Consider the following 27,316-nt stretch of genomic DNA (forward strand, 5'->3'; position numbering starts at 1 on the left):
GGGGCCCTAGGGAAGATACTGGTTTGGGGCCCTCCTCAAACAATCCATAGCATTATATTTTTGCTGCTGATTGCAGTCGGCATTGATAGAGAACCTCAACGCGTGTACAGTCTACCGATAATGCTTATCGGTGCTGTCTTTTGGAAGACGGCTTAACACTTGTGCCACATTTAAAGTACACTGACTGCCCACATACAGGGGATGAAACCATTTTGTGTCCACATAATTTTATCCTTTCAAAGATCATCGAAACGGGCTTTGGGAGCGTGGACAGGTCCATCTGATGTCATTAAATCATGCGGTAGTGGCTCAATGCTCCTCTGGGGTTGTTTTGGATATCTTTATGGGGCCCCTTGGAATCTGCTGGGCACTAGGCAGGCATCTAGTTTGCCTTGTAGAAAATCCTCCTCTGCCTGCATGGCAGCATGGATGTTGTGGCATAGCAGGTGGATGTGATCGCATTTTCCCACCATGCCATTAAAGCGAATGGGAGAAAGCATGTGCATGTCCCCTCCCATCCACTTAAATGGGAGCAGACAGGGATGCTACGCTTCACTTGCAAAGCAATTCCCCTACATTAGGCTGATATAGGCATCAATGTAGCGGGACACATCTGTATTTACAAGATACAAGGCAATGTCGAACATTTTGCTGGCGGGGGGTGGGGGGGGACCACCTGGGGAGACTGTTTTGGTAAAAAGCAGGTTTAGGACAAATAAACTATTTGAATTGCTGTGCAAACAAAAGTCTCATCTATCTCCACAAACTGGTTGGGCATGCTGTACCTTGTGGTTCCACAACATTTGGAACATGTCAATTTGCCCTATTTCTGATGTATGATTGGCAGTAAAGATTATTACTCTATAAACAGGTATTAACTGTTACCAAAGATCATATAGATTCTATGAAAGCAACCTATAGACAAATACAGAACAGCAGCCATGTAGGGGATTAAAGACTGCTAACAGACTGAACTACACAGTAGGATCCATCATCTGGAGCATGGCAGACACAAATACACCTGGATTCATGTTATGAATATAACATTGTGCCACATGAACATTAGACTGAGAGCAGGACTGAATAGCCTCCCACCATGAGCACTGCATTTGCTTTCTGCTTTGTCAGACATGCCTCACACCTTGAGCTGGGGCCCACAGCCCATTGGCCCACAGCCTTTGTATTAGACTGGGAAAGAAAAGGACACTATGAGACATAAAATAAAAACCAATTACAACAACTGAGAACATCTGAAACATAATCCAGATCATCACTAATATATGCAGGATATTTATCATAAACTATACAGACGGAGCCTCTCTCGTTGCGCCAGGTAGAGCAACATATCTCTAGCGCTGTCGGTCGGTGTGGCTGGCATACGGGGATGCCTGAGCGACTCACGCTCTCGCTCATCCCATTGACGAGAATGGGGCGCTCGAGCATCTCACGGTGCGTCACATTCTGGAGGACGGGGCAGGGGCTGGCGGCTGGGGATTACATCGCAGAGAGCGGCCCCATCTGTATAAACAGAACTACCAAACAAGTACATCGTCTTGTGTCTATAGATTAAAAGTGTGAAATAATATCCATCTAATCCATTTCTCATAACTAATTAAAACATATCACCATGTCATTATTTTGTGTTCAACATAAGTCATCTGGAAAAGGTGATCCACATGAGGGAATCTTGTTAACAGGATGTAAATAATATATTAAACATCAGACATGAACTGAAGCCCTTATGGTTTTAGCCAACATCTGGAAACCGCATAGAGAACTGTGTTACATAACTTGTTGCTGAATAGCAAATGACATATGGTATAATAAACAATATAAACAGACTCGTGATATATGTAATGGATTATTGCATAGCCATTACTGTATACCATGTTTTCTGACTCAATAAAAACACAAATAAGTATACAATGTGCATACAGAAGCTGGCTTCCTAAAATAGAAGCAGTGATGATGGTAATGAAATATTAGCCCTCTGTTAGAACTTGTGGGTGTTTTTTTCACATGAAATACCGGGCAAATGGCAGATAAGCAGTTGAGGAGGAAAAGAAGCATTTTCAGACTTATTCATTCTCAAATCAATCAGTTCTGTTTGTTAAGCCATGCATTCTTTCCAAACTGCAGTCTATTCATATACTGTGTATGGCCAATACATGCATTACCAGAGGGGCTGGAAGTGTTAAGGTAGACTGGTTTTCAGAGACCTTTAACCCTGTTCTTACTGTACAGTTTCCGGCTTACGGAGATAGTTTTCAATTAACGACTTGAACACTTCAGCAATTCTGTCATTTGAACACTGCCCGGATCCCAAGTGGGAAGTGTGTGGTTTCTACGTACATCAAGAATGCATGTTTTAAACCACAAGCCCATTGAAAAACGCTCTGTCTGGTCTGAACAAGGTTTTGGGTAGCACTCGGGTCTCATATGACAGATTTACAGATGTCTTATTTGCATCACAATACGTTTTAGGATTTCCTTTTAGCATAACATTAATGTAGCTTTCTCAAAGCACTGCCTCATTTAGTAGTGTTAATAGATGCCATTGTTCACTTTGGTCTTCTCCGGCAAACACACTGCCTGTCTCTCTCTTGGAATAAAATACTCCATCTGTTTCTGCAGACCTTATTGCACACTAGATGGATAGAACCTTTACCATATCTGCTGCTGTACTGCACACAATGCTGATGCAAAAGCTGCTAGAATATGCTCAACTTGAAAACATTCTGTAAGCATCAGCAGTGATGCCACTATATGCATCCAGAATGGATAGTATCCATCAGATTGCTGTAGATGTATTTGCAAAGCTATACAGAAAGCAAGGTACGGATCTTCTTCTACAGATACAGTAGGTAGTTTCAGTATGCAGCCTCTGTAGTTACACGCCAGGCAAAGTGCAGTGAATGGAATATTTAACACAGAAACTAGCTTAAGCCAAATGATTACTGTCTCCTAAACAACAGGATACTCAATATTACTGTCTGAAGGTTATATAAAAAGTAAGCATCTTACCTTAAAAAGACTACTGTATTGCTAGTGGCTTCCAAAACCAATACTGAACTGATGTGTGAACAAGGATTTGCACATTCTCCCCCAAGAATCACAATGATTGTAGAAAAACATGAAGGCCGGAGATTTCAAATTATGTATCCAAGAAGCCAGTAATTCACAGCTGTTCTGTAGCTCTTAAGCAGCACTGCAAAACAAGTACACTGCAGCACTGTGCAAAGCATAGGATTGCAATACATGTCCTATATATTCAAGTACAACAGAAAACACGATGTGGAGCCTTGCTCCTTGTGGATGTGGGGTCTGTTCTGTAGCAGAATGACTGCTTGCTGCTGCTGCAACAGACTTACAAAATAGGATTTATGCATTCATTATAGGATGATGTTATTTCCCAGGATACTAATTACATAAACCAGGTGCCCCTGTCTCTTGTTTTCCAGATAAGAGACTGTAATTTCATTTCAGGAATGATCCACATTTAGACAGGAGAACCTATTGTGATGATATCATTTGCCTGAGTGGCCATAAATGGGCAATTTCCTATAATACGTCACTGCCACTGACGACACAGCCCTTTATAATGAGGTGGGCAGGGTAGATGATAGTGTCCCATCAATCTCAGGAATCTTTGGCTGCTGAGATAACGTGAATCTTGCAAGAACATTTACAGGGCTGCTAAAGCAGAGGATCTGCAGCATGAACACTGAATATTTCTACGGTCTTCTACGATGCTGCTAAGGTGTGAAAAAAGCTGTTGAAAATCATGTAAAATGCTGACACCACAAAGAGATGTTCTTCACCTCACCGCACAAATTCTCAGTCAGTTCAGAACATAGGTATAAGTTACCAGCCAGCTCAGTTCAAACAATTCAGAAACTTTCTTTGTATAGTAATGTCAATTATGCTTTGTTGAAAAAGTACATCCTGCATTGTCGCAAGATTATTATATATATTTTTTTAGCATGTACAGCAATGTTTTTCAACCACTGTGCCGTGGAACACTAGTGTGCCTTCAGCTGTTCTCAAGTGTGCCCCCAGATCCAGAGATACCCAGACCAGTTTACAGCCATCACCAGTTCAACTGTTATTTACTGGTCTCTTCTTTTCATGTAAAGGGCCAATGTATTTTATTTTTATTACCTGTGGGGACCAGTGTGATTGTTTTTTTTTTTTACCTATGGGGGCCAATGTGTTTTGCCATGTGGGGATCTCATGGTGTGCCTTGGCAATTTTAAAATCTTATTTAGTGTACCGTGAGGTAAAAAGGTTGAAAATCACTGATGTACAGTAACACTTCTTTAAAATGACTGCGTATATATGATTGTACCTCCAAACCATCCTGATTTCAGTGGGACAGTTGTGCTTTTCAGACACTGGGCCTCAATCAGACCTGGGCCCTTATTCAGATCGGCACGGTACGGCCCGCGTGCGGCCGTACCGCCGATGTTTGTGGTCTGCACATGCGCAGAGGTCATTCTGCGCATGTGCAGCCCCCTTCGCCGCAGACGGATTTCGTCCGCCGCAAAGGGGGCGTATAGGGGCGTGAGGGGCTTCAGCCCCTCATTTCCCTATGTGTACGCCCCGCGTTTCATGGGCGTTCCCATGAAAACGCGGGGCGTATGCATGGTAATGAGGGCATGACGCCCTCATTACCATGACATGGGGGCGGAAAGCTGACGTCGCCGGATGTCAGCTTTCAGCCCCCTTACAAGCTCCCACACGGACGATTGTCCGTGTGGTCTGAGCTTGCGGGAGCTGCCGCGGCGTGCGGGCCTGCCTTCGATGGTCGTCGACCATCGAAGGCAGGGGGCAGCTCCCACCATGGTGGAGGCGTAGCCTCCACCATTTTTGTGCGGATCGCCAGCCGTCCGTGTACGGACGGCCGTGGCGATCCGTCCGGTGGGCGGCCCTTGGTTTGTGCGGTCGGAGCCCCGTGTGCGGCTCTGACCGCACCAACCAGAATAAGGGCCCTGGTCGCAGGGCAAATTTGTTCTCAAAATGGGCAAATTCATGTGCACTGCAGGCGGGGCAGATGTAACATGTACAGAGAGAGTAATGCTGTGTACACACGGTACAATCCAGCATTAAATTTACTATATATATATATATATATATATATATATATATATATATATATATATATATTTACTATATAGTACTATATAGTCAAAATCGTATGCAGATCGCACAGGATTTTTACCTTGGGATCCCGGGACAGCACAAATCGAAACCCAGATAGACAGGGCAGCAATGACTATATAGTGCAAATCGAATGTAGATATCATTAATTGTATGTAGATAGTACAGAGTTAGCAAAGATTGTATAGCAGTCCAATCTTAAGTCTAATAGTACACACCATTAGATTTGGGTGGGGTGTGTTCAAACTGAAATCTAAATTGCAGGGTGAAAAAAACCCACTAATATTTACCCAGCACAGAAACAGAATAACTCACCCAAATCTAACTCTCCCTGCAGTTACACCCCCCCCCCCCCATAAGTGTACATGGTTATGCCCATTTGAAAACCAATCTGCCCTGCTATCAGGTCATAATTAGGTCCAGGGGCGTCACAAGGGTTGGTGTTACCGGGTGTGGTTACTCATGGCGTCATACCCTTCCCCCATTGGGCCTCATCCCGCCAGGCTCCTGAGAATATTGCAGAGGGATAGCTGCCCTTTGCACTATTAATCGCATATGTTAGTACATACTGTATGCAATTATTCGTCGCAGTGGGTGGTGGGTGTACTTTGCATCGTACATCAGTCTACCCACAGAGAGAGAGAGATAGAGATAAATATACTATATGGGACAATCTAGTTTCATTGTAAAGTGTGAATATATATATATATATATATATATATATATATATATATATATATATATATATATATATATATATATATATAGACGCAGAATAAGGCTGCGGCACTCACGGGGTTAAGGTGGAAAACGTTGTATTAAAACACAAACAAACAGTGGTCACATCAGTTGCAACTGATGTGACCACTGTTTGTTTGTGTTTTAATACAACGTTTTCCACCTTAACCCTGTGAGTGCTGCCGCTTTATTCTGCGTCTATCTACAAAACTGGGAAGGCACCACAGAACTTTGCCACAGCAGGCAAGAGTGCCGACCGATATCTGCATATATATATCTGCATATATATATATTCCAAAATAATGGTATTTATATGTGGCAGAGAACGTGACGTTTTTCTATTTAAGCTTAATATTAATCTGTGTATCAAAATTTGGCTCTTCAGAATTGGATACAAAATCTCCTTAAAAATGGCTGCCGTGTTCCATTGAAAACCAGAGGGAAACTAGAACTATATTTAGATATAAGTAGGTTGACCGCCGTGTCACATTGAGAACTAGAGGGAAACTAGTAATATATTTAGATATAAGTAGGTTGACTGCACCAGTGCAAAAGTGCTTCTCATATACTGCTATTTGACATCAGGGGTTCAGGTGTAAGTACAGCCTTGTTTTGTGTCACCCCACTAAAGGGTGCTACCCAGGTGCAGGCTTCACCCCCCCCCCCCCCCTCAGTGATGCCACTGATTAGGCCCACTGTCCCACCCACAGACCACAATATCTGCAGACAGAGGGAAGATTGTAGAACCATTTTATCACAGCAGCTCTGCTATGCGTGGGTGTGACAACCTAGGTGCTCCAGGATCACTATGCATCCCCCGGAGGGATGGAAGTAGAGTACATGCTGTAAGATCACATACCCTCTTGGAGGTCATGCCCCCTTTTTGGAAGGTGTACTGATTCCTAAAATCTCATGACATGAGAATGAGAATTGAAAGCAGTGACAGCTGGGCAGAGAGCAGTGGGCTGCCCGGCTGTATTCAGAGCAGGTCTGTTGCTATTTTGAAATCTCGCATTGACTTGCAAATCGGAGCCCATGGTCCTGTGGACCTGCTCTGATTCTGAATACAGCCAGGCAGCCCACCACTCTCTGCTCAACTGTCACCGATTTCAATCTGCCCAGATCACGGCACAGCCACAGCTTGAGGAGGATCCAACTCGGCCTCCAGCGGCAACAGCGGAACGAGCCGTTCGGAGCCCCATGCAGTTGCATGGCTTCCCCTGTAAACACAGCCCTGTCCACATGGTACCTTTGGTGCTTAAGCATAAAACAGAATTTGTGAGGATGTATGCAGGGGTTTGGGGAGAATAGTAATCATGGTTTGGTGGTCTGTTTCAAACTACACTGGATGTTCATAGATTAACTTGCGAGACTTGACAAGCAAAGACTAGAGCCAACAGTTTATTTTCAACAGGAATATAATGTAACATGCTACAAGGTATCGGGAGAGATGACAACAGGAACTTTCTCAATAAAACAATGAAGCATCACACTGGAAGTGAGCATACTGTAAGGCATAAGACAGCAGCAGCATGGCAGTCCAGCTAAAACTGTTCAACGTTGTACAAAAGCTAGATCAGCGGGCTGTGTCCTCATAGTAGTAAAGCAGACATTTGGAAAGGTTGTTGGCCATATATCACGGCCGGAGGATCTTGAGGACCCACCTGAGGTTCAGATTCAGGCGAGACTGGGGCGGGACGCCCTTGGAATTTGGCAGGTTGGATGTACGACCTCTGCATATATTTTGGGCAGTGGGTTTTGACGAATACTCCAAAGCGAGGGCGCGGAGTCTAACTGCCCAGCGGTCTTCTCCAGAGACCCCCGCAAGGAAGTTTGGTTTTCGCTGCGTCTGGACAGCAGGTCGCGGCCCCTCACTTGGAGCACCCACGGGTGCCCTAGATGGAGCGGACAGGATGAGCCGCTCAGGTTAGGGATCGGGACAGGAGTAGGAAGGTCGTAGGGAGTACCGGGATGTTTGAGGCAAAAACTGAGATGTGGATGACGTAAACCAGAGAATGCTGACAGAGAAACTGACGACTTGACCGGATGACTACTGTAACTGAAAAACGGCACACTTGGCTTTAGAAGAATAAACGAGAACTGAAAAGGACCAGACTTGGTTTAAACGAAAACTGACAACTTTGTCCAAAAGGCGGGGCTTGAAACTGAAAACTGCCAACACGGCTACAGGAGATGATGACGGAACTGGAATATCAGGATAGCAGGGAGGAACGGGTTAACACACAGGAGCAGGAACAGGATCAGAGCTGGGACAGGAGAGCTGGATCTGGCAGGAGAGCAGGATCAGCAGAACCACACACAACCAGTGGAGCTGCAGAGAGATGCTGACAGCTGACGAGTTGTTCCAGCAATGAGGCTAAGAGCCTTCTGGAACTTATACCTCAGCTCAGCAAGGTCCGGCCCCCTAGTGGGGAAGGAAGGTATCAAATAGAAGCACTGAGTGCCGATCACGTGACCTGCCCAACATGGCGGCGCCCAGTCCCGGGAGCCGGCGTCTGTGCTGCTGCCGGACCCGCCAATAGACTGGGGAGCCTCCGGACTACCCGCCGCCTGCATCCAGCCAGCCCCGCACCATCACGGTGCCGGGCTGTGACAGTACCCCCCCTTTTAGGAGTGGCCACTGGACACTTAGCTGGGTTCCTGAGGAAGAAACTCTTTACCAGGTTTGGCGCATGAACATCTTCTGCTGGTACCCACGATCTCTCCTCCGGACCATACCCTTTCCAGTCTACCAAGAACTGCAGTCTACCCCGGAGTTGACGGGCATCTAGAATCTTTTTGATCTCAAACTCAACCCCTTTCTGAGTCTTCAAAGCGAGGGATCTGGGAGGAGTCTTCCGAAAACGATTCAGAATCAGGGGTTTGAGCAGGGACACATGAAAGGTGGAGGAGATCTTCAACGAAGAAGGAAGCCTGAGTCGGACGGCCACTGGGTTAATTATTTGCGTGATGGTATATGGGCCTATAAATCTCGGTGCCAGTTTCATGGTGGGCACCTTAAGTCGCAAATTCCTGGTAGATAACCAAACTCGATCTCCCACACGATATGCGGGAGCAGCAGATAGTCGCATGTCTGCGAATTTTTTGTATTTAACGGAAGCCTTCCGTAGGGCAGAATGGACATTTTTCCAGATGTCCGAGAAGAAACGTAAAGAGGTGTTAGCAGCGGGTACTTCGGTGGCAGGCAATTGAGGGAACTCAGGTACTCGGGGGTGTCTACCGTAAACCACGAAAAAAGGGGTAGTCTGAGAAGAACTGTGGTACATGTTGTTATGCGAGAATTCGGCCCAAGGCAGCAATTCCACCCAATTATCCTGAGACGAGGAGAGGTATAACCGAAGAAAGGTCTCGAGGTCCTGGTTTACCCTCTCGGTTTGCCCATTTGTTTGGGGGTGGTATGCGGTTGAGAATTTTAACTGAATATTAAGAGCTGAGCAGAGGGCACGCCAGAACCTCGCCACAAACTGCACTCCGCGGTCCGAAATGATCTCTTCTGGGAGGCCATGAAGACGAAAGACGTGAGAAATGAACAACTGGGCTAGTGATGGAGCGCTTGGTAAGCCCTTGAGGGGCACGAAATGGGCCATCTTCGAGAAACGGTCCATGATAACCCAAATGGTGTTGAAACCCTCAGCGGAGGGTAAGTCCGTAATGAAGTCCATCGCGAGGTGAGACCAGGGACGGGATGGAATGGACAGTGGGCAAAGTTTCCCGGCAGGGGCCTGGCGAGGTGACTTATGTTGAGCGCACACTGGACATGAGGAGACATAGGATTGAACGTCCTTGCGAAGAGAGGGCCACCAATAAGAACGTCGCAGAAAGTCAATGTTTTATGAACACCGGGATGACCTGTGAATTTGGACTGATGAGCCCATTTCAGCAGCTTCGGTCTTAATTCAGTGGGCACGAAAGTTTTGCCGGTCGGAGGGGTAGGCAACTGAGTAACCGCAAAGACCATGGAGTCCAGCACTGGTGGCGTTAATCTCTCCTCCTCAGAGGGTGAGAAGGACCGGTATAAGGCGTCTGCCTTGGTATTTTTTGAGCCAGGACGGAAGGACAATTTGAGCTGGAACCGGGTGAAGAAGAGTGCCCACCGGGCCAGGCGAGGATTGAGGCACTGGGCTGACTGAAGGTACAGCAAATTCTTGTGGTCGGTGTAGACTGTAAACGGATGTTGCGCCCCCTCTAGAAGGTATCGCCATTCCTCCAAGGCTAGTTTGATCGCGAGTAGCTCTTGTTCTCCTATGGGGTAGTTACGCTCAGCTGGAGCTAATCTGCGGGAAAAGAAACTGCAGGGATGAAGTTTCCCATCCTCCCCATACTGGGAGAGAACGGCTCCTACCGCCTCGGATGAAGCATCGACCTCAAGAATGAAGGGGTGTTTCATGTCAGGTTGTCTGAGGACAGGTGCTGTAATAAAAGCTTGTTTTAATTTTTCAAAAGCATCTACGGCTGTTTGGGACCAGTTGGCAGGGTTAGCCCCTTTCCTTGTGAGGGCCGTGATAGGGGCGACTATGGAAGAGAACCCTTGGATAAATTTGCGGTAGTAGTTTGCGAACCCCAAGAAGCGTTGAACCGCACGTAGGGTTGTGGGCTTCGTCCAATCTAGAATAGCTGCTACTTTCTCGGGGTCCATCTGTAAACCCTGCCCGGACACAATGTACCCTAGGAAAGGTACGGCAGACTGTTCAAAGATACATTTCTCCAGTTTACAGTACAATTTGTTCTGACGGAGACGACTTAGGACCTCCTTGACTTGATCCCGATGGGTGTCCAGATCCCGAGAGAAGACCAAAATGTCGTCGAGGTAAACCACAACTGCCGTGTATAGAAGGTCCCGAAAGATCTCGTTCACGAAGTCCTGGAAGACGGCCGGGGCATTACAAAGTCCGAAGGGCATTACGAGATATTCGTAATGCCCATCCCTGGTGTTGAAGGCCGTCTTCCATTCATCCCCCTCTCGGATGCGAATTAAATTATAAGCCCCACGGAGATCCAACTTGGAGAAAACTTTAGCACCTTTAATTCGGTCGAAGAGCTCGGGAATGAGAGGCAGAGGATATCGATTCTTAATAGTGATCTCGTTAAGTCCCCGATAATCGATACAGGGACGAAGAGAGCCGTCTTTTTTTTTTCCAAAAAAAATCCGGCTCCCGCGGGGGAAGAGGAGGGGCGAATGAACCCCTTCTGTAAATTCTCGGTGATATAATCTGACATGGCCTGAGTCTCAGTCAAGGATAGGGGGTAAATGCGTCCGCGGGGAGGACTGGATCCAGGAATCAGATCAATAGGGCAATCCCACCTCCGATGAGGTGGTAAGATGTCAGCCGCCCTCTTGTTGAATACGTCCAGGAAGGATCTATAGGGAACGGGAACCTCAAATTGTGGTTTGGTCTCGGTATTACACAGAGGAACTACTCTATTCAAACAAGATTTAGCGCATGAAGAGCTCCAGGAAAGGATCTGCATGGAAGACCAGTCGATCTGCGGGTTGTGTCTTCTTAGCCAGGGAAGGCCTAGGACCATGGAAAAGGAGGCTCGAGGAATGACCAGGAATTCGATTTGTTCCTGGTGGAGTACGCCTACCCGAAGGGTCAAAGGGGTAGTACAGCAGGATATCAGGCCTTGTGGAATGGGGCTACCATCGACTGCGGTTAAGAGGATCGGGGTCTCTAATTCTAATAACGGGATTTTATGTTGCTGAACAAACTCTTGAGACAGGAAATTAGCAGCTGCTCCAGAATCTAATAATGCTGAGACGTTGATGTTCTTCTTGAGGAAGAGCTGAACCGCAAGTAAGGAATCTAGACAAGTCGGAGAGGTTTGGACTTGTCCTAATCGGACCTCTCCGGACCCTATTAGGACCGAGAGTTTCCCGGACGCTTCACACATTGGGCGATTAGATGGCCGGCCTCACCACAATATAGGCAAAGATTCTCTCGTCGACGTCGCTGCCTCTCCTCGACTGACAGATGAGCCCGGTTCACCTGCATCAGTTCTTCAGGAGTTGGAGTAGGCACGGGAGGAGGACGAGGTACAGGATAGGTACGGGGACACTCTCCTTTGTTTTTCTCTGTCTGTCTCTCACGGTATCGTAGATCCACCTTGTTACAGAGGGAGATCAACTCGTCTAGAGTCTCGGGAAGATCTCGTGTCGCCAGATCGTCTTTAATTCGCTCTGATAAACCGCTCCAGAAGGCTGAGAATAGAGCCTCTTCGTTCCAACTAACTTCCGATGCTAAAGTTTGGAACTGTACCACGTAATGAGCTACTGAGCGGTTCCCCTGCCGTATGCGCAGGATCTCCATAGCCGAGGAAGTATTGCGTCCAGGCTCATCAAAGATACGACGAAATTGAGCAATGAAGTCACGATAGTTTGATAGAAGAGGATCGTCCCTCTCCCACAGTGGAGAGACCCAGTCCAGAGCGGTTCCGGATAACAAAGAAACTATGTATGCCACACGTGTCTTGTCTGACGGGAAGAGACCAGACTGCAAAGTAAAATGGACGTCACATTGGTTTAAAAAACCGCGGCACTGCTTGGGTGTTCCATCAAACTTGCTTGGAGAAGGCAAATGGAGCTGATTGGAGGCAGAGGATGCACCAGACTGAGAACGGGTAGAATCAGCTGGAGGCCGAGATGATGCCTTAGGTAAGGATGTCTGTAGAAGATCTTGTCGGTGTGCGATGTCTTGAAGGCCCTGAGCCAACTGCCTCTGTGTATTCTCCAGCCCCTCCAAACGGGCCGCAATCTGCTGAAGTAAATCGGCCACAATACCGGGTCCTGAGGCAGAATCCATGTGGCTGGAACAAACTATCACGGCCGGAGGATCTTGAGGACTCACCTCAGGTTCAGATTCAGGCGAGACTGGGGCGGGACGCCCTTGGAATTTGGCAGGTTGGATGTACGACCTCTGCATATATTTTGGGCAGTGGGTTTTGACGAATACTCCAAAGCGAGGGCGCGGAGTCTAACTGCCCAGCGGTCTTCTCCAGGGACCCCCGCAAGGAAGTTTGGTTTTCGCTGCGTCTGGACAGCAGGTCGCGGCCCCTCACTTGGAGCACCCACGGGTGCCCTAGATGGAGCGGACAGGATGAGCCGCTCAGGTTAGGGATCGGGACAGGAGTAGGAAGGACGTAGGGAGTACCTGGATGTTTGAGGCAAAAACTGAGATGTGGATGACGTAAACCAGAGAATGCTGACGGAGAAACTGACGACTTGACCGGATGACTACTGTAACTGAAAAACGGCACACTTGGCTTTAGAAGAATAAACGAGAACTGAAAAGGACCAGACTTGGTTTAAACGAAAACTGACAACTTTGTCCAAAAGGCGGGGCTTGAAACTGAAAACTGCCGACACGGCTACAGGAGATGATGACGGAACTGGAATATCAGGATAGCAGGGAGGAACGGGTTAACACACAGGAGCAGGAACAGGATCAGAGCTGGGACAGGAGAGCTGGATCTGGCAGGAGAGCAGGATCAGCAGAACCACACACAACCAGTGGAGCTGCAGAGAGATGCTGACAGCTGACGAGTTGTTCCAGCAATGAGGCTAAGAGCCTCCTGGAACTTATACCTCAGCCCAGCAAGGTCCGGCCCCCTAGTGGGGAAGGAAGGTATCAAATAGAAGCACTGAGTGCCGATCACGTGACCTGCCCAACATGGCGGCGCCCAGTCCCGGGAGCAGGCGTCTGTGCTGCTGCTGGACCCGCCAATAGACTGGGGAGCCTCCGGACTACCCGCCGCCTGCATCCAGCCAGCCCCGCACCATCACGGCGCCAGGACCGGTGAACGCGGAGGGGTGAGTAGCCGGTGCCGGGCCTGGCGCCGCGCCGGGCTGTGACACCATACCCGAAAAGTGCTACAGACTCAGCTTGTCTTTGGGATAGGTATGTGTTGGATATCCTTAGTCTTTGTGGAATCTGTCTGTGCACCCTATTAAGTTTGAAGATGGGCAACATACAGGACCTCAGTGACTCTGAAACACATGTCAGGGTTTAACTGCTGTAGATATAATGGATTCTTAGGTGGACCTAGTGTGTTCACAAAAGGTTATCCTTCAAATAGATGCTCAATGCAACGTCAACATATTCCACTGCTAGTGCATATACTGTAGGGCATTTGGAGAAAAGGGAACATCCTCACAGGTGTCATGAGTGGGGAGCATGGATGCTTGATTGTCCAGTTTGGGGACCAGATTCAGAGTTGATTGTTGTTGTGCATTCAATCATCAAATGACTGCGCGTGCGTATGGATCCTAGCGCACATGCATGAGCTAAAATAGCAACAGAAAAATGCCGAATGGCAGTCCCCTCGCAATTTCATGGACAGGTGCTTCTTCAGATGCTCAGGGTCAATGCAGGTAATATATGACTTTCTTTGATGAAACATATTTGTATTCATTCATTACTTAAAGTAAGGGTAAGAAAGGGTAACAAAAGTGCAATTATGATTTTAAATGTGATGTAATTGAATGTCAATAAAAATTTTGGATAAGGAAAGTAAGGGTAAGGTGCTGCCCTTTGTAACTTAGGGCCTTATTCTGATCGGTGCGGCCGGATCCGAATATGCGGCCAGGACCGTGCGTTCGAAACCCCGCCTTCCATATGGATCGCCAACTCCGTCCGTACGCGGTAAGAAGCTGGCCGAACGGACTGCACGTGTATTTTTCATGGAATACGCCTCCTCCATCTCAGGGAACCTCCCCCATCATTCGATGGTCGCAGACCATCGAATGCAGGACCGAGTGCTCCACCAGCTCCCGCAACCTCAGACCACACAGACATTTTTCCATGCAAAAGCAGGGATCTCGGCGGGCAGCTGACATCCGGCGATGTCATATGTCCGCCCCCTACACGTGCGTCACGGCCGCATTACCATACGTACGCCCAGCGTTTGCATGGGAACGCCCATGAAACGCGGGGCGTATGCATATGGTAATGAGCCCAAATAGCCCTTCACGCCCCTCTCCACCCCCTGTTCGGAGTGTTCACATTTCATGCGGGATTTGGCCGTACGCTCCGCTCGCACATGCGCAGAGACGCCTCTGCACATGCGCAGACACAAAACATCGGCGGCACGAACGCACGCGGATATTACTGCACCAACCAGAATAAGGGCCTTAGAGAGTAACCCATGCAGCCACTGAAGTGTACCAGGCTGCCTATCATTACCATAAGCAAATATATTATTATATTATTATAAAATAATTCTATTGATCTGCAGTCTGTTCATTTTTAAAATTTTAGAAATTGTCCACCTGACAAATGGAAAGCAATTCTTGTATAATTTACATTTATGTATTATACAGTATTATAACACGCACATCCACACACATTAGCTGCTCCCATTCATGGATATAGGACTTCTTCAGTGAATTCTCAGGCCGGACAATAATCAATAGACAGCGCATGCGTACACCTTGCAGTACGCATGCGCGAGGCATTCCTGCAATAAAACCAGCTTTTTAAAAATGACTGGCCGTATGCAAGTTAATTGACAGAAAGCCGGCATTTGTGGGTGTCAACTGGCAGTGTTTTGTGAGCGGCAGGGAAAATGCTGGTGTGTCCATGCGTTTTCAGGGATGTTATGTGATGTCTATGATCAGCCTGTTTCTAGCCCACGGGCTGAGTCGGTCCTGGGCTACGCTCAGGCTGCACACACTGGAAAAATTGCTGCCCGGTATTTGGGACCAGTGTTTCCGGACTCATACAGTGTGCATACTAATTACCGGCAATTACCGGCTTTCTATCTACAAACAGCCGCCGAGCTGTAAGGATCCTTCTGCCTATTAAGGACTGGATTCCGCACAAAATAGGTGAGCAAATTGATCAATTGTTAGCTCCCTATACTGACATCCCAAGGGTTGAGCTAAATTATTGCGGACTGCGCTATTAAACCTCTCTTGCCAATGGAAAATTATTTGCGTGTTATGCATACATGCTAAAAAGTATTGGCTTACTGCATCACCTATACCCTTTATGTGCGGACCTTTATAATCTATATTGAACTGTCCAAATATTGCTGCTAATTGCACTAATGCTGACTACTGCACGACTATATTAACAGGAGACCCCTCTAATTCAAAAGGCCTTTCCATATGGAATGAATGTTTTTATTTTATTATATATATATATATATATTTTTTTTTTATTTCATCACTTTCAACTATATGTATTGTAATTTATGTGTGTTAATTCATTGATATAAAGTTGTTACAATTTAAGCAGTGTGTCCGGATTTATTTCTATCCAGCAGATATATTCAGCATATACTCTTCTAGCAGCGCAATAGCATCACTACCCTGTAAATTTTGAATGGTTAGTTGCACACAATCAGATGGTTTTCAAGTTGATTTTAGTGAAATATATAGGCCCCTAAGTGCCCCTATTATTAACCAGTCACAGTTTTAGGGGCTATTGGGGTGTGCTACCACTGGACAAGGCTTATCATGGATCAAGAAACACCACAGGTTCAAACGGTTTATACACATATGGTTGACAATGTTTTTTTTTATTCAACTGCTTTATCATATACATACCATGCACATGGACTACGATTGGCAGTAGTAAAGGCCCCCATACGATTTGATGATTTTGGACGATTCCAAGCGGTTCTGTCCCATCGTGCCCATATATTTAGTATGAAAAATGGCAAATCGTATGTGTTTTCGATCCTATGCATGGTCCCATGAGTGTCGGTACAGAGCCCCTACATCGCTAGTGCTGATTTATCAGAATCCATGACATCGGATGGAAAAGGGAGTGGTTATTTTGCGCATGCAATATATCACAGGAAGTGTGACTGGCATTTCCAGCACCCCTAGTCCCCTAATCCAGCCCATTAAATACAGTATCTATGGTACCATAGATTGTACCATAACATAAGATATATTGCATACAATTTATCTTTTATCTTGGCTTGAACAAACGCATGTGATATATCTTATGCAAAAATAGCACAAAAGTACAAAATCATATGGAATCACTCCCGGGAAGATCCAGGGGGGAGGTCAAGAGAAATTACATCGGACTTCCAGGTCAGACAAATCGTTGTAGTGTATGGGGCCCTTACATGTGGGGAGCAAAGTGGAGCGAGACACCTTGCCCAAAGCATGGCAAAGTGAGGGTACATGTCTCCACTAATTTGGTTGTATACTGATAATTATGCAAAATAACACCATAAACAAACAAACAAAAAACAGCCGGCCATTTTTGTGTCAACCATGTCCATGTTGACTATTGGATCCTGATTACATTTTGTATCAGTCGACCTTGTGCACTACCATGTCAACCATTTGACCCTGTTGACCTAATGCATGTCAACCATATTGTGTCAACCTATTGAATGTCGATTTACTCATTATCGAAATATTGATACACACCCATTTATATCTGGCCTATTTGGGGAATCCCTGATCCTGATTGTCACTGTTAAAGGCGCTGTTGCTACTGCCAGGTCTTTCAGTCCTGGACACATTTTTACAGATGACAAAGTGCTTGTTACATTTTCAGAATACAAAGATTTTTATACCTGCAATACTGCTATTCTGCTTGCGGGATCACATATATGCATGTTCTTCATAGTGAATGAGCTGTATACAGTCCTATGAGCACAACTTTATAATATAGGAGAAACACATACGCAGTAACATCTAGTATAAACTTTATACCATAAAGCACAGCCGCTGAGGTTAATGATGAAAGGGGCATGGAGCACTGACCTGCACAGAGCAGGTCCATCCATCCGTGGCGCAGCTAATTCAAATGCTGCGCCGGCTTGCCAATCAGAGGTCGTGGTACAGCAGCCAAAAAAGGCAGTGGTGGCTCCTGACCGGCTGCTGGGACGCAAGCTCCAATTGGCTCGCCAGTCACGGCGTTATCTGAAATAATCACACCGTAGATGCATGTACAAAATGGAACGCAGTTCAGCACCATTCTGGCTCACTTTAAACCCTGTATATCAGATTATTCTCTTTTAGACTTATTTTTCATACTTACTATGACTGTGTTTTTGTCGAAGAACTATGACAGACAATACGATGAGCTTTGTACTCGTTCATTATTTGTTATGAAAATACATTTGGATGTCACACGCCGCCGTCCGGTATCTCCAGTACCCGGACGGTCGGCGGATGGAGAGCGGGGCTGTGAGGCTGGTAACGCTGCTCGGCAGCGTTCCAAGCCTCCCTTTCAGTCCGGGCGTCGGGGCGTTGCTAGGCAACGGCCCCGAACTTCCGCCCGGCAGCAGCGCTCGCACGGCGCGCCTGACGTCATGCAGGCGGCGCCAAATTTGAATAAAAAGCCGGCGTCTGCTGGGCACAGACGCCGGTTATAGCGTCTCGTTACGCCTGCCCAGTCCCTGGCTCCTTTCCAGCGCTGCTCTGTTTCCTGGATCCCTCCCAAGGGATCTCCGGTCTCCCTGCCTGTCTCAGCTGGATGTCTGCTTCTGAGCGTTTCCCTCCTGTGACCTGTTCCCCTCCGCTGAAGGTACCCTGGGTCAAGTAAGTGCTCCTTGGGAGCCTGGTTTATTTCTGTGGAGCCGCCGAGCTCCTTTTCTTTCTTATCTGGCTGTGCTCATATTGGTTCCGCTCCCCTGCTGGGGCATTGGACCTGCCCCGCCGTGGCCCTAATTCTAACCATCATTCTATTTATCTTTCACCCTTGCTCTGGTCCTCGCCTTCCTTTTCCTATCTGTCCTAGGCAGGGCCTTCCCTTCCTATCCACTCCTGTTTGGGGGTTTTGGGGATTCGCTAACTAGCGTTGTATTGTTTTATTGTGGAGATTCCCCGTCAAGTGCTCCTTGTGTCTGCGACTGGGTCGTACTCCCGTTATTGGCCTGGTGCCGGCAGACAGGGGTTGTCTTTCAGTTTAGGTCCGGTAGTTAGTATTTCCTTTTGAGTTACCCCTGACGATCACTTCTCCTTTGTCCATTCATAGACCTAGCTGCATCAGGGTTGGAGCGGGCCTAACTCGCTCCTTCAAACGCGGCGGCCACAGGTGAAGCCTAGTTCCCGCAGGGATTGGTAATCTGCCCGGGGTACTCAACAGAGTTAGTATAGGGTTCGCTGTGGCCGTCCTAACCGGCAGTCCCGGCTGCGGGCTCACGTCTGATCTCCCGTTCCCTGTTCCTGGTTACCAACACCCTGTGCCTAGCGGCAAGCATAACATTATAACCGGCCCAACAGGTTATATAAAGAAGGTTTATATAACAACTCCTTGTTTAGAATTGCCGTGGGAATACTATGAATCCAGTACCCCTTACCCAGTTCCCTTGATAAACTGATGGAACTGGCGATAAAGATTGACCGTCGTCTCCGGGAACGGAGGTCAGAGCGGGGCATCCAAGCTCGCTCTCTTCCCTATGTTCCTCTAGTTCCAGAGGAGGTTGACGAGCCCATGCAGATTGGGGTGACTCGTATCTCTCCGGAGGAGAGAAATCGTAGGTTGACTTCAGGTCTTTGTTTATATTGCGGTAACAAAGGGCATATCCTTAAGAACTGTCCCAATAGGCCAGTAAAAGCCTTGGCCAAGTGAACGAGGAGAGGGTTCACTTAGGCCTGCAATTATTTTCCTCTCACAATTCGGTATTGGTGCCATGTAGCATTTCTTTTCATGTGGTGCAGATGCACACTCCATATTATTAATCAAAATCAATCAATAATAGAGGTTCTTGGTATATTCATTGGCCAAGAAATATTTGCCCACCAACCAGCTTCACGGTAACCTCATTTCTGGTGGGTCCCTAATACTAAGAATCTGGGGCGCGGAACCCCAAAAAGGCCAGCATAAGCCAGTCACCCCAGGGCAGCACACAAGTGAAAAACTAAGCTATAAATGTGTGTTAATAAGAAAGAAGCAGGAGCTAGAGGTTAAAAAGTGTAGTGCTAGGAAGTATAATATTAGTGAAAATAAATAAATAAAAGGATTTGGGGCGCGGCTCCCCTTGGGTTGGTGTAACCGAGTTGCTTTCAGGGTGGCACACCCTAACATTTATTTAGCACTATTTATTTTCACTAATATTATACTTCCTAGCACTACACTTTTTAACCTCTAGCTCCTGCTTCTTTCTTATTAACACACATTTATAGCTTAGTTTTTCACTTGTGTGCTGCCCTGGGGTGACTGGCTTATGCTGGCCTTTTTGGGGTTCCGCGCCCCAGATTCTTAGTATTAGGGACCCACCAGAAATGAGGTTACCGTGAAGCTGGTTGGTGGGCAAATATTTCTTGGCCAATGAATATACCAAGAACCTCTATTATTGATTGATTTTGATTAATAATATGGAGTGTGCATCTGCACCACATGTCTTTCTTTGCAGAACTACAAGTCCCAGCATGATAGCACCTCATGTAAATCGGGTGTGCACTCTAAGATCCCCCCCCCCCCCCCCCCCCATAAGCATTTCTTTTCAGGAAGATAAATTTTCCGGCACTGCATTTATTGATAGCGGTGCAGCCGGAAATTTCCTTGATATCAGTTTGGCCCAGAGACTGGGTATTCCTCATTTGAAACTCCAGGGCCTCGTTACTCTTCGAGGTTTGGATGGGAATATCTTGTCCAATGGGGCAGTTTCTTTTCAGACTCCCTCAGTCTCGATGACGGTTGGTTTATTTCATAGGGAGCATATTTCATTTTTGTTAACTTCTTGCCCTCTCGTTCCCATAGTTTTGGGATATCCTTGGTTAGTCAAACATAATCCCATTATTGACTGGAGTGCGGCGCAGATAGCCCATTGGAGTCCTTACTGTAAGCAGCATTGTCTTCATACTTCAGCCTTGGTGGCTTCTGCCTCCCTCTCCGGGATCCCTTCCCCTTATCAAGACTTTGCGGACGTATTTTCTAAGGGGAAAGCTGACAGTCTTCCGCCTCATCATCCATACGATTGCGCGATCAAGATAATTCCCAATGTTCCTTTGCCCAAAGGTAGATTGTACGCGTTATCTATCCCGGAGACGAAGGCGATGGATGAATACGTACAGGAGAGTCTCAAGAAGGGGTTTATCCGCCCTTATAAGTCCCCTCTCAGCGCAGGGTTTTTCTTTGTGGCCAAGAAGGATGGTTCCTTAAGGCCTTGTATTGATTTTCGTGCCCTAAATAAAATCACGGTGAAAAACACCTATCCCCTTCCTTTGATTACAGTACTTTTTGACCAGTTACGATCCGCTACGATTTTTTCTAAAATCGATCTCAGAGGTGCTTACAATCTTATTAGGATCAAGGAAGGTGACGAGTGGAAAACAGCCTTCAGTACGCAGACGGGGCATTATGAGTATTTGGTGATGCCCTTTGGCCTCTCTAATGCGCCCGCTGTTTTTCAGGACTTTATCAATGATGTCCTTCGTGATTTTTTGGGCCAATTCGTAGTCGTTTATTTAGACGACATCTTGATTTTTTCACAAGACTTGAGATCACATAGAAGTCAGGTTCGGCAGGTTCTGCAAAAACTGAGAGAAAATCAGTTATTTGCCAAAATTGTGAAGTTTGAGTTCGAAGTCACACAAGTTTCTTTCTTGGGTTACATTATTTCTTCTCAGGGTTTTTTAAATGGACCCCAAGAAGCTTCAAGCTGTGGTGGATTGGGCCCGTCCTACCAGTTTAAAGGCAATCCAACGTTTTCTTGGCTTTGCCAATTATTATAGACGTTTCATTGATTCTTTTTCTTCCATTGTTGCGCCATTGGTGGCTTTAACCAAAAAAGGTGCTGATCCATCTCGATGGTCTCCTCAGGTGGAGCAGGCCTTTGAGTCCTTGAAACAAGCGTTTGTTTCGGCTCCTGTTCTGAAACATCCTGATCCTGACCTTCCCTTCGTGGTGGAGGTGGACGCCTCCGAAGTAGGGGCGGGAGCAGTGTTGTCCCAAAGGGATCCGGTATCACTGTATTTACATCCCTGTGCGTATATGTCCAGGAAATTTTCTCAGGCAGAGGCCAACTATGATGTTGGGAATAGAGAATTGTTGGCCATCAAGTGGGCCTTTGATGAGTGGCGTCATTGGTTGGAAGGAGCAATTCATCAGATTCTCGTTCTCACGGATCACAAGAATCTGCAATATATTGAGACAGCTAAGAGGCTGAACGCTCGACAGGCTCGGTGGGCGCTGTTTTTTATGCGCTTTAACTTTGTGATCTCTTATAGACCGGGCTCAAAGAACATCAGAGCTGACGCACTGTCTCTGTGTTTTCTTCCTCAATACGATGACAAGGCCAGCAAGACGTCCATCGTGCCTAAATCTTGTATCCATGCTGGAGCCCAACAGACGCTGGAAGGTCTCATCCGTCAAGTGCAGAGTCAGGCGCCAGCCCAAACCCCCACCAACAAGTTATATGTTCCTCCATCTCTTAGACGCAGGGTCCTTTCTGAGTTTCATGATTCCAAACTGGCCGGGCATCCAGGAGTCTTCAAAACCTTGAAACTTCTTTCCCGTGTCGCTTGGTGGCCTGGTATGGCACGAGATACCAGGGAATTTGTATTATCCTGTCAAGGTTGTGCTCGGCATAAGGTCCCTAGGTCTCGGCCCATCAGGGAACTGATCCCCTTATCCGTTCCTGTCAGACCCTGGTCACACTTGGCCATGGATTTTATTGTAAGACTACCTGTATCTGCCCACTGTCAGGTGGTGTGGGTCGTTATAGACAGGTTTTCTAAAATGGCGCACTTTGTGGCTCTGAAACAATTGCCATCGGCCAAGGAGTTGGTAACTCTGTTCTTGCAGCATGTTTTTAGGTTGCACGGTCTACCCTCAGATATTGTTTCTGATCGCAGTCCGCAATTTGTGGCGCAGTTTTGGAGGCTCTTCTGCACAGCGTTAAAAGTTAAGACCAGTCTAACTTCGGCTTTCCATCCTCAGTCCAATGGACAAACTGAGCGATTGAACCAATCACTCAAATAATACCTGAGATGCTTTGTGTCCAAATTACAGAACGATTGGGCAAGTTTCTTACCGCTGGCGGAGTTTGCGTATAATAATGCTAATCATTCAGCCTCCAGGACTTCTCCATTCTTCGCAGTATATGGATTTCATCCTCGAGCCAACTCTCTAGGTCCTGAAGCGTCCAGTTCAGGTTCTTCTGTGGCCTCTCGACTTAGAGTCATTTGGAGAGGTATTCACGTTGCTCTCAAGGAGGCCGCATTAAGGGAGAAGGTAGCGGCAGACAGGTCCAGACGTCCTTGTCGTTTTAAGGTTGGTGACTGGGTCTGGCTTTCGACTCGGAACATCAAACTTCATCAACATTCAGCGAGGTTGGGGCCTCGATTTATTGGTCCCTTTCAGATCATCAAGAGGGTAAATCCGGTAGCTTTTCGCCTATCTCTACCCAAATCGCTAAAGATAGCCAATACTTTCCATGCCTCTCTGCTCAAACCGGTGTTCTTCTCTCGAAAATTTCCTCGCAGGAGTGACACTGGAACCTCCCCGGTGATGGTGCAGGGACAAAAGGAGTTCCCGGTAGAGAGAATTCTGGACTCCAAATTTGTGAGAGGTTCTTTGCAATTTTTGGTACACTGGAGAGGTTTTGGTCCAGAGGAGAGGTCATGGGTTCCTGACAGGGATCTTCATGCGCCCAATCTCAAAATAATTTTCTTTCGGGAGTTCCCTGATAAACCTGGGGGTAAGGGTTTGTTAACCCTTCCTCAAGGGGGGGGGTACTGTCACACGCCGCCGTCCGGTATCTCCAGTACCCGGACGGTCGGCGGATGGAGAGCGGGGCTGTGAGGCTGGTAACGCTGCTCGGCAGCGTTCCAAGCCTCCCTTTCAGTCCGGGAGTCGGGGCGTTGCTAGGCAACGGCCCCGAACTTCCGCCCGGCAGCAGCGCTCGCACGGCGCGCCTGACGTCATGCAGGCGGCGCCAAATTTGAATAAGAAGCCGGCGTCTGCTGGGCACAGACGCCGGTTATAGCGTCTCGTTACGCCTGCCCGGTCCCTGGCTCCTTTCCAGCGCTGCTCTGTTTCCTGGATCCCTCGCAATGGATCTCCGGTCTCCCTGCCTGTCTCAGCTGGATGTCTGCTTCTGAGCGTTTCCCTCCTGTGACCTGTTCCCCTCCGCTGTAGGTACCCTGGGTCAAGTAAGTGCTCCTTGGGAGCCTGGTTTATTTCTGTGGAGCCGCCGAGCTCCTTTTCTTTCTTATCTGGCTGTGCTCATATTGGTTCCGCTCCCCTGCTGGGGCATTGGACCTGCCCCGCCGTAGGCCTAATTCTAACCATCATTCTATTTATCTTTCACCCTTGCTCTGGTCCTCGCCTCTCTTTTCCTATCTGTCCTAGGCAGGGCCTTCCCTTCCTATCCACTCCTGTTTGGGGGTTTTGGGGATTCGCTATCTAGCGTTGTATTGTTTTATTGTGGAGATTCCCCGTCAAGTGCTCCTTGTGTCTGCGACTGGGTCGTACTCCCGTTATTGGCCTGGTGCCGGCAGACAGGGGTTGTCTTTCAGTTTAGGTCCGGTAGTTAGTATTTCCTTTTGAGTTACCCCTGACTATCACTTCTCCTTTGTCCATTCATAGACCTAGCTGCATCGGGGTTGGAGCGGGCCTAACTCGCTCTTTCGAACGCGGCGGCCACAGGTGAAGCCTAGTTCCCGCAGGGATTGGTCATCTGCCCGGGGTACTCAACAGAGTTAGTATAGGGTTCGCTGTGGCCGTCCTAACCGGCAGTCCCGGCTGCGGGCTCACGCCTGATCTCCCGTTCCCTGTTCCTGGTTACCAACACCCTGTGCCTAGCGGCAAGCATAACATTGGATGGTCTTACTGTAACACTATATGTTGCTGTACTGTACCTGTCTTTTTCTTTCAAAAATAAAAATAAAGAATTTATAACAAATAAATAAATAAATGACAAGTGGCCTCACAGGTGCATCGGTCTACCGGTATAATTCCCTGTGAGGTCTATGGACAATCCACTGATGCTTTAAGGGGACCTCTCTATTACAGGCACTTTCCCTGTCTATTAAATGGTGGGGCACTTCAAAGGGGGCCTTTACTTATTGGGCATTGCCCACTTACATTAATTGTGTCCTTGAGGCAGCGCTATACTCTGATACTCCTCTCACTCCAGCTGAACTAGACCTTTTAAGATCAGGATTGTCCTTTGTTAACCACAGTAGGTTTGATTGGTTGATAATTATAAATGTGGCCATATATTGAGATTAAGAGAGTTCGTTAGTGACAAATGTCCTGATGCTGAAAGCAGGGTGGACTTTGTTAGACCAAACAGCTTTAAGCCACAGTCTCCAACATCTGAACTTTTTTGAGACAAACTGAGCATGATATGAATTCTTACCAGATTGTACGTATCTATGATTAACTTACAGTATCACAAAGAACGACTCTAAAAAATTCTCACCAAAATTGATCAGATTGTAATTCAAAAGACCAAAAAAGGTGGTGCAATTGTAGTCAAGGAATGGACTGCATATGATGCTGAGATTTAAACACAATTTTCTGGTCATATGACATATTACAAACTCTCATTGAATCCTATGCATGAAATCCAAAGACTGCTTGATAAATCCATAGACCTAGCACTAATGAAGTGCTGGATCAATGAAAAGGTTGCGTCTTCCCTTGAAGTGAATCACTCCATTTGCACTATTATTTATACACTGACTAAAGTGCTTAAATATTTTATTTCAATCCCTGGCTGTCCAATAATTTTTGCAATGAGCTTGGATTTGCAACCTACAGCAGAGGTGGCCAAACCTGTCCTCAAGATCTACCAACGGTGCATGTTTTCCAGGCAACCTGTGGATCTATGGTAGGAATGAATGCAGCAGGTTTGAAAATGTGACCGTTAGTTTTGTGATCTAAGTGATCTGGAAAACATGGACCATTGGTAGATCTCGAGGACCGGTTTGGCCACCCCTGACCTACAGTATAGTCATATTTGTTGTCAGTTTTCTGCAGCCATAGGTGTTGCAGATGTGGAGTTTTGTAAGGGAAACATGCAATGTTCTTATGAAAAATCAGGTTACTGGGAGAGATCCGTGATATTACCTGGCTTAATTCAATGATATCAATTCCCTGCAGTGATTCCACAAAAGGGTTGTCTAGAGGTATTGAGATTGGCATTTGTGGATGGGACCCATGAAAGCCCTCCTGTTGAATTTATGATCAAACTAGCTAGACTTGTTCTAAGTAAAAATAACTTCTGCTATGGAAAATAATTTTCCTTCAGATCACTGGGACCACCATGGGTACAAACTTAGCATCATCTTATGCAAATCTATACATGTACTCTTATGAGCATCCGTACATTATCTCACACTTTGGTCCATGGATTTTGCACTATAAATGCTGCATTGTAAGAAATAAAAGAATAGTGCCTGCGCTGGCTGTTCCAAATAATTGTATCAGACGTTTCTCAAAAAATTAAACAACAATTTATTAAAATTAAAACCGATACCAGCAATCGGTGCGTGGAGCCGCGGCCCTTTTCACATCCCTAATCGCCCTGATACACGGCCGCAGATCCCATCTTATTCTGATGCCCAGTTCTCATGTTCTAAGGTTCATTATAATGTATGAGACTTCCGAGTCACATGACCATAAATGAAACACCTAATTGTGGATAAAAACTGTTTTTTCTTATATAAAAAAAGGTACTTACATAAGTTTGACTGCCTCCTTCTCAAAGTAAAATGTACTTTCAAATATAGTTAGAGACGTTTCTCATGTTATTTGAAGTTTTTATATTAATATCACACTCAGGTGTATGTTATGGACAATTAGTCCTCAGGTATAAGTTGTGAGCTGGGAACTCACATTGATACACTTGCTCCTGAAGAAGCCGGAGGTTAGATCCGGGGAAACGCGTTGAGCCTTTCAAATACACCCCAATTGTGCTGCTGAGACCCGGTGCCTGAGACCCTGCATCTCCCTAAATGGGACCCATCCACAATCTGGTCGTTTGAACTTTGCTGTCAAAACAAGGGACACAGCTACTTACCATCCACAGACGTCCTTCCTGGAAAAAAACTGGAGTTCCAGCTATTGGGATATCTGCATGATCCCTAAATCCCAGTCTCCAAAGGACATAATCATCTGAGGGGAGTGTTCAAGCCCCTGCCCACAATAGGGCACATTCAGGACAGTGCTCCCACATCAACGAACATCTTCCAGACCGACCAGGATGGTAATATAATCTCACAGCACCTTATTATTCTCAGCTATTCTATGCGCAATCGCTATCCCAGTGATTAATATACCCCATAATATGGACTTTAAGTCATTTGTATGCCCAGTGTGATTTTTTACTTATATTTGAGTGTTTTTAATAAATTGTTGTTTAATTTTTTGAGAAACGTCTGATACAATTATTTGGAACAGCCAGCGCAGGCACTATTCTTTTATTTCTTACATTGTATTTTTTAGGGCTTGACCGCCCTGTGCCAGCCGCTGTT

General features: G+C 46.7%; 1 protein-coding gene across 8 annotated transcripts in view; it reads right to left on the minus strand.

Annotated features, from left to right (window-relative positions):
* Positions 1–27,316, minus strand: part of DLGAP2 (DLG associated protein 2) — a 911,233-nt gene that overhangs the window by 515,591 nt on the left and 368,326 nt on the right. For 2 of the 8 annotated variants that reach the window (XM_083177378.1, XM_083177373.1), the window contains exon 1: positions 3,025–3,520. The exons of the other annotated variants lie outside the window; for them this stretch is intronic. The gene's annotated coding sequence lies outside the window, so the exon portion shown is untranslated. Of the gene's footprint in view, positions 1–3,024; positions 3,521–27,316 lie in introns of those variants that run through there. 8 annotated transcript variants of the gene reach the window in all.

The sequence above is a fragment of the Crinia signifera genome, chromosome 3 (assembly GCF_055691185.1).
Source record: "Crinia signifera chromosome 3, ASM5569118v1, whole genome shotgun sequence".
Lineage (NCBI taxonomy): Eukaryota > Metazoa > Chordata > Amphibia > Anura > Myobatrachidae > Crinia > Crinia signifera.